Source organism: Octopus bimaculoides, chromosome 14, assembly GCF_001194135.2.
Source record: "Octopus bimaculoides isolate UCB-OBI-ISO-001 chromosome 14, ASM119413v2, whole genome shotgun sequence".
Lineage (NCBI taxonomy): Eukaryota > Metazoa > Mollusca > Cephalopoda > Octopoda > Octopodidae > Octopus > Octopus bimaculoides.
The window spans coordinates 27,766,789-27,767,058 of NC_068994.1; positions in this window are offsets into that span (position 1 = coordinate 27,766,789).

Genomic DNA, 270 nt, shown 5'->3' on the forward strand with positions numbered 1-270 from the left:
GTTAACCTACATGACATACAAAATGATATTCAGGAATTCTGCAGAAAACTTCAAGTCACTGTAGAACTACTATATAAAGAAAATAATGATCAATCCATCCTTCACAATAAAAGCAACTACTATCCAACAAAAGGAAAAAATCAAACTCTGGATAACTTTTATGACTTGATTTCCAGTTTCCCCTACAACTTTCTCCCACACCGAAAATTTAAAATAAATACAAGTAAAGAAGAATGGGAAATCATCAATAATCTCTGGGAGGATGACAAC